This window comes from Tamandua tetradactyla, chromosome 1 (genome assembly GCF_023851605.1).
Source record: "Tamandua tetradactyla isolate mTamTet1 chromosome 1, mTamTet1.pri, whole genome shotgun sequence".
Lineage (NCBI taxonomy): Eukaryota > Metazoa > Chordata > Mammalia > Pilosa > Myrmecophagidae > Tamandua > Tamandua tetradactyla.
The window spans coordinates 101,155,794-101,161,666 of NC_135327.1; the positions used below are offsets into that span (position 1 = coordinate 101,155,794).

At 39.0% G+C, this 5,873-nt stretch overlaps 1 pseudogene; it reads right to left on the bottom strand.

Moving 5' to 3' along the window:
- Window positions 1-2,544: 2,544 nt before the first annotated feature.
- LOC143681086 (uncharacterized) lies at window positions 2,545-3,789 on the bottom strand (annotated as a pseudogene).
- Between the last annotated feature and the right edge of the window lie 2,084 nt (window positions 3,790-5,873).

Genomic DNA, 5,873 nt, shown 5'->3' on the forward strand with positions numbered 1-5,873 from the left:
CTTGCAAACTAAAACAGGAATGAAGCTAGAAATCAATACAGAGAAAAACTGGAAAATTTGCAAATATGTGGAAATAAACACAAAGAAAAAATCACAATGAATATCAGAAAATTCTTAGAGACAAATTAAAAGGAAACTCAACATACCAAAATATATGGATGCAGCAAAGACAGTGCTCAGAAGGAAACTATAGATATAAATGCCTATGTTAAAAAAAGCAGTGATCTCAAATCAATAACTTAGCTTTACATCTTGAGGAACTATAAAAGAAAAAGCAAATTAAACCTAAAGTTAGTAGAAGGAAGGAAATAGTAAAGATTAGAGTAGAGATAAATGAAATACAGAGTAGAAAACAACAGGGGCAATCAATGAAATGAAAATTTGTTTTTTTAAAAATATCAATAGAATTGACAAACCTTTAACTAGACTGACAAAGGAAAAAGAAGACACAAATAACTAAAACCAGAAATGAACATGGGGGTGGGGGTGGGGGGGGGGTGAGGCATTTCTGCTGATCTTGCAGAAATTAAAAGGACCATAAAAATACTAAGAACAATTCTATGCCAACAAATCAGATACGCTAGAGCTAACTCCTAGACATACAACTTACCTCCTCAGTTGTGGGGCCATACTACCAGCAAAGTACAATCTAAAATGGAAATTTGTAAACCAATTCCATTTACAATAGCATTTAAAAGAATAAAATATCTAAGAATAAACTTAGCCAAGGAGATGAAGGACTTGTATGCTGAAAACTAAAACAAATGCAATCAAACAAACAAAACACACTGCTGAAAGAAATTAAAGACCTAATAATATGGCCAGATATCCTATCTTCATGGATAGAAAGACTTAATATTAAGAAGTCAATACTACTCAAAGTAATCTACAGATTCAATGCAACCCCTGACAAAAGCCCAACAGCCTTCTTTGCAGAAATGGAAAAAAACAATCCTCAAACCACAGGAGGCCCCCAATAGCCATGTTAATATTGAAAAAAGGAATAAAGCTGGAGGTCTCACACGTCCTGATTCCAAAACTTACTATAAAACTGTAATAAATAAAACAGCATGGTACTGGCATAAAGATAGGCACATAGACTAATGGAATAGAATTGAGACCTCAGAAATGAACCCACACATGTAGAGCCAACTGATTCTCAACAAGGATGCTGGTCTTAGTTTCTGTCTGCTAAGACAAAAACAATACAGTGGGAATTTATTGGCTCACAGTTTTAAGACTAGGAGTATTCTATGCCAGTTTGAAGGCATTATGTACCCCAGAAAAGCCACGTCCTTTAATCCTCATTCATTATTGCTGGGTGGGATCTTTTTAATAGTTTCCATGGAGATGTGACCCATCCAATTGTGGGTGGTAGCTTTTGGTTAGATGGTGTCCATGGAGATGTGTTTCCACCCATTCAAGGTGGGTTGCTTGCTGGAGCCCCTTAAGAAGGAACCATTTTGGAAAAAGCTTTAGAGCCACCAGAACCAACAGAGCCCACATAGCCAGAGACCTTTGGAGATGAAGAAGGAAAACGCCCCCAGGGGAGCTTCATGAAACAAGAAGCCAGGGAGAAACCTTGTAGAAGTCACAATATGCTCTTCCAGCTGACAGAGCCATCCCAAACTTCACTGGCCCTTTTTCAGTGAAGGTAACCTCTTGGTGCCTTAATTTGGACATTTTCACAGCCTTAGAACTGTAAACTTGCAACTTAATAAATTCCCCTTCTTAAAAGCCATTCTGTTTCTGGTATATCACATCCGGGCAGCTTGCAAACTAGAACAAAATCCAAAATCAAGGTTTCAACAACGTGATACTTTCTCCCCAGACTATGGAATTCTGTGGCTGCCTGCTAGCAATTCTTGGCCCTTAGCTTTTCTGTCACATAACAATTCATGTGTTGATATCTTCTCCTTTCTCCTTCAGTTCTGCTGACTCCTGGCTTTTTCCTGTGGCTTTCTCTCTCTGTTTTCTAGTAGTATGGATTAAAGCCCAACCTGATTCAGAGGGACCACATTTTTACTGAAATCATTTCTTCAAGAGATACTTTTTTTTTAGAGTTAGGGTTTTAATTTGTCCCAAAGTCACTGAAGCAAAAATCACAAAACATTCTTCTTTCCTTTACAACCCCTTTACAAAAAACTGTTAGTAGGAAAAAAAAGTTTTGTACATGGGATGAAACTTAATATAAATTCAAAACTTACAGATATCACTCATTTCTTTAAAAAGTTTATATGAATATCCACTCAATACCAACAGGGCATCTCCCATGAAATGTTATAGATAACACTTGGCCTATTTCCAAGTAGGCCACAGGACTGTCTATTGTCTTGAAATGTCCTCAGAAGGCTTTGTCATTGATCAGGTAACAGAGTAAAAACCCCAGAGTCCTTTCTCTCAAATAGAAGAGGAATAGATAGAGACAGAAGAACTATTCAATTTTGTTTTCTTTCCTTGTGGCTTGTGGTCTCCTCCTCAGCCTCCTCTAAAGCTTCCTCACCCACCAAAGCTTTCCCAGCCTCTGACACCACTAAATCCTCCTCAGCCTCCTCTGCCACCACCACAGCCTCCAAATCCTCCTCTCTCTGCCATGACCCCCAAATCCACCTTCGCCCTTAGGCTTGACTCAGCCCAAAGTAACTTCGTTTCCTCAATTTTACCATCCTCCATGGCCTGCTTGGCAGCTTTGGCATCTTCCTCACTGTTCAAGTCTACAAAACCAAACCCTTTGGAAGATCCTGTCTCCCGGTCAGTGACTATCCCAGCATGAATGGAGCTACCAAGTAACTCCTTCAGTGTCTCTTTGGTGGTGTCCTCAGACAGGCACTGACAAACAAGAGTTTTGGATGGCTGGCTTCTTGCATTAGGTGATCCCTGAGCCCTTATAATTCCAGCCTGATTGCTCTGCCCTCAATTTCTCTTTATTACAGGAATTTAAAGCTTCTTTAGCATCTTCAAATGAAACAAACTCTGTAAATGCATACACTTTAGATTTGCCATTTTAGTTCTGGGGCACCTTGTTTGAACTTGCCTTCTCAGATACTTCTTTATCATCAACCTCCTCCTTCTCCTCTTCATCTTCAGCAATGCTCTTGGCATTCACAGGAACAGCCTTTGTAGGAGCTTTCTTTCCTTTGGCTGGTGTAATCTCCATAGCTTCTTCTTCAGAATTGTCTTCTTTGTCATTGTCATCCTCATCATTGTCTTTGTCATTTTCATCTTCATCATTGTCTTCATCCTCTGAGGCAGAAGCAGTAGCTGCTGCTTTCATTATTGCTGGCTCAAATTCATCCTCATCCTCATCTACTTCCTTACTGTCTTCATCATCTTCTTCATCACTGTCATCCTTCTTGGCATTTTTACCATTCTTTGCCCCCTTGTCTGGGGCCATGGCTCCCTTCTTACTAGGGGTTGCCACTACCACTGCCTTACCAGGTGTGGTTCCCTTCTTGCCAGACGTTGCTACTGCTTTGGTTGGTGTAGCCGTCTTCTTGGCTGGTATGGCTGCTGCTTTTTTTTTTTTTTTTTTTTGTCAGGAGTGACAGCTGCTTTCTTGGCAGGTGTGGCAACTGCAACCTTTTTTGTTGGGAAACCATCACCTTCTTTGCTGGAGTTGTGATGGCCTTCTTGCCTTTTTTTCTGAGGAAAGACAACCTCTTCTCCCCTGTTATCTTCTTCATCTTCTGACATTTTCTCATCATCACTATTTTTTTCTACCTCCTTTAGGGGAGGAGCCATTTTCTTGGGGTCACCTTGATTTTTACCAGCCTAGACGAGTTTCACCATGATGGCAGCTTATGATGGTGGAGTGTAAGGCAGAAGAGTGGTGCAGATGAGCCTTGAGAAACAAAAGCAACGTTGATGGTGGACACAGCTATTGAAGATGCTGGAGTGGGGCCCTTGCTGCCAGCTAGAGCTGGAGACTCTTCAAGAGATCTGTTTTACAGTGGGTCCATATCCACCAGAATGTGGACCAAGAACATGTCCAAACTGAGGTACACAATTCAATCCACCACAGGTACTAACTACATTAATTGGGGAAGAATGGTCTCGTCAATGAATGCTGCTAAGAAAACTGGAGGAGAAACTTTGGGTATTTATGTGACACCTGAGACTCAGAGTTAGAGCCCTGAAGCTATGAAAGTCAGCAGTATCCCATACAGGTGCTGTTTAAAAAAGTTGAAAAAGTAATCAGACATTGAGTAGAGACATGGATGAAGCAGATCTGGATAGGACTAAGGTATATCAGAAGACTGGATAAAGGATAATATTGTCCATGTTTTAAAACTTCAACTTCTTGTGAAACTAAAGGGAGAGATGTTTATTTGGTACAAATTTTATATTTTGGGTATTGTATTTCTTACTGTACGGGTGGTACTTTCTTCTACCATCTTGCCTTTTGGATTTTATATGTCATATCTAATTTTCCTTCTTTTTACCTTTACTTATAGTCTTCCTTTCTACACTCTTCTCCACACCTCTCTCTTCTGTCTTTTCATATCTGTCTCTAGTGTTCCCTTTAGTATTTCTTGTAGAGCTGGTCTCTTGGTCACAAACTCTCTCAGTGATTTTTTTGTCTGAAAATGTTTTAATTTCTCCCTCATTTTTGAAGGACAATTTTGCTGGATATAGAATTCTTCATTGGCAGTTTTTCTCTTTTAGTAGTTTAAATATATCATCTCACTGTCTTCTCGCCTCCATGGTTTCTACTGAGAAATCTATGCATAGTCTTATTGGGTTTCCCTTGTATGTGATGGATTGCTTTTCTCTTGCTGCTTTCAAGATCCTCTCTTTCTCTTTGACCTCTGACATTCTGACTAGTAAGTGTCTTGGAGAACGTCTATTTGGATCTATTCTCTTTGGGGTGTGCTGCACTTGTTGGATCTGTAATTTTAAGTCTCTCATAAGAGTTGGGAAATTTTCAGTGATAATTTCCTCCATTAGTTTTTCTCCTCTTTTTCCCTTCTCTTCTCCTTCTGGGACACCCACAACATGTATATTCATGTGCTTCCTATTGTCATTCAATTCCCTGAGTCCCTGCTCATATTTTTCCATTTTTTCCCTATATTTTCTTTTTCTTGTCGGATTTCAGATGTTCTGTCCTCCAGTTCACTAATCCTGTGTTCTGCCTCTCAAAATTTACTATTGTAGGTTTCCATTGTTCTACTGTGACTTTCATTCCCATAAGTTCTGTGATTTGTTTTTTCAGACTTTCCATTTCTTCTTTTTGTTCATTCCTTGCCTTCTTTATATCCTCCCTCAATTCATTGATTTGGTTTTTCTTTTCTTTTTTTACATGGGCAGGCACTGGGAATCGAACCTGGGTCCTCTGGCATCGCAGGCAAGCATTCTTGCCTGCTGAGCCACCGCAGCCCGCCTTGGTTTTTTTTTTTATTAATTAAAAAAAATTACAAGAAACAAACATTCCCAACACATACACTCAGCAATTCACAATATCATCACATAGTTGCATATTCATCATCATGATCATTTCTCAAAACATTAGCATCAATTCAGAAAAAGAAATAAAAAGACAACAGAAAAGTAAAACAAACAGAAAAAAAAAATTTACAGGTCATGCTCCTTACTGATCCCTTTTATTGATCACTAGCATTTCAAACTGAATCTATTTTAACATTTGTTTCCCCTATTATTTATTTTTATTCCATATGTTTCTCTCATCTGTTGACAAGGTAGATAAAAGGAACATCAGACACAAGGTTTTCACAATCACACAGTCACATTTTGAAAGCTATATCCTTATACAATCATCATCAAGAAACATGGCTACTGGAACACAGCTCTACATTTTCAGGCAGTTCACTCCAGCCTCTCCATTACATCTTGGATAACAAGGTGATATCTACTTA